The 1,629-nt window shown below is 43.6% G+C and overlaps 1 protein-coding gene across 2 annotated transcripts in view; it reads left to right on the top strand.

Moving 5' to 3' along the window:
• The window catches only part of LOC106868676 (serine/threonine-protein kinase MARK2), a 283,095-nt gene that overhangs the window by 220,777 nt on the left and 60,689 nt on the right, over window positions 1-1,629 (top strand). The window lies entirely within an intron of this gene.

Genomic DNA, 1,629 nt, shown 5'->3' with positions numbered 1-1,629 from the left:
ATACCACCACCACCAACACCACCACCACCACCACCACCACTACTACTACTACCATTATCATTTCTGCTACTGCTAACATTCACCATCTTCACCTATCACCACCACCCACCTCCACTACCGCAACCCCACCGCCCACCCCCACCACAAACAACTACCGCAACCATCATCACCACTACCACCTCAACATCAACAACCAGTACTATTACTACTATCACCACCACAACAACCACCACCATCACAACTATCAAAACCACTGCCACTACTACTACTAAAACATCAACAACCGTCACTGCTGCTACCACAACAACTGCCTCCATGACCACCCTTGCTACCACAACCACCATCGTCATTATAACACCACCAAGACAACAATCATTACCATTACTACAACACTACTCCCCACCCCACCACCACCACCACCACTACCATATCCACTACTGCCACTGCTTCCATCACCACTACAACCATGACCAATACTTCTCACAAAACGTGCCACTACATCCCTCACGCTTATTCCCCTACACCTTCTCCTTTCTTTCCCTTCTCTCCCTAACCCTAACCCTTCAGCATTCAGCTTACTCTATCAAATGCAATCCTTATTTATTCACATTGTTTTGAATTACCTGTATGAGGTGGTACCAAAAAGTTCCCACACTAATAATGTTTAATAAAAAACAATTTATTCACCTAAGTTTTAACATCGTCTCCTTCGAAATAGTCACCTTGCACAGTGATACACCTGTCCTCCCAGCATTCCTGCCACTTTTGGAATCCGGCCTGGAAGTTGTTTTCCATAAGTGAGTCAAGGACCTTTTGCAGTTCTCTCTGGATCTTGATAACGGTGTTAAAATGGTGACCTTCAAGCTGCATTTTCAGCTTGGGCAAACAGACAGAAGTCTACAGGTGCTAATTCTGGTGAATAGGGCAGGGGTGGAAGGCAATGCCATGTTGTTGTCTTTGGCAAGAAACTCATGAGTGAGGAGAGATCAGTGACAGGGTGCGTTGTCGTCATAAAGGATCCATTTCCTCTCGCTCCACAGATCCGGTCACTTTCGCCAGATGTCCTCCTTCAAATGCTTCAAAACATCGTAGTAGGACTCTTGAGTGATGGTCTGGGCCTAAGGGATATGATGGTCTTCACACAGTTTCCACCTAGAAAATTCACTGACATGGCATAGATTGGTGGAGAGCTGTAGTAGAAGTCACTTACATGCCCAAGGTGCCATGCAGAGGGATTGAACCTGACTCCACTTACATTACATAAGTTTTGTATTGTTGTTGGTGGGGGTTTGGTTTGCTGCTTCCAATATTGTTTTAGTGTTTTGTCTTTTTTATGTTTTGACTTTGTGCCATGTGACTTCTGTTATTTTGTTTGAGTGGTGTTTTTTTTTTTACCATGTTTCATACGTGTTGAGTGATCGGTGTTATGTGTTAGGTGTCGGGTTGTGATTGGACAAAATATGTTTTATGAAGGCACCTTTTTTATACAATTGGGTAGACTATATATATTTACAAATTGTGTGAGGTGTTGGTGCTTATGTGGCTTGTTACCAATATAAGGCATGAATTATGTAAGAATATGAGGCGTTTAGTAACAGAGTGTCGTAAGCTCCACCCGGAACATTTTCG

This window comes from Octopus bimaculoides, chromosome 28, assembly GCF_001194135.2.
Source record: "Octopus bimaculoides isolate UCB-OBI-ISO-001 chromosome 28, ASM119413v2, whole genome shotgun sequence".
NCBI lineage: Eukaryota > Metazoa > Mollusca > Cephalopoda > Octopoda > Octopodidae > Octopus > Octopus bimaculoides.
This window is presented reverse-complemented; position numbering and strand designations above follow the sequence as displayed.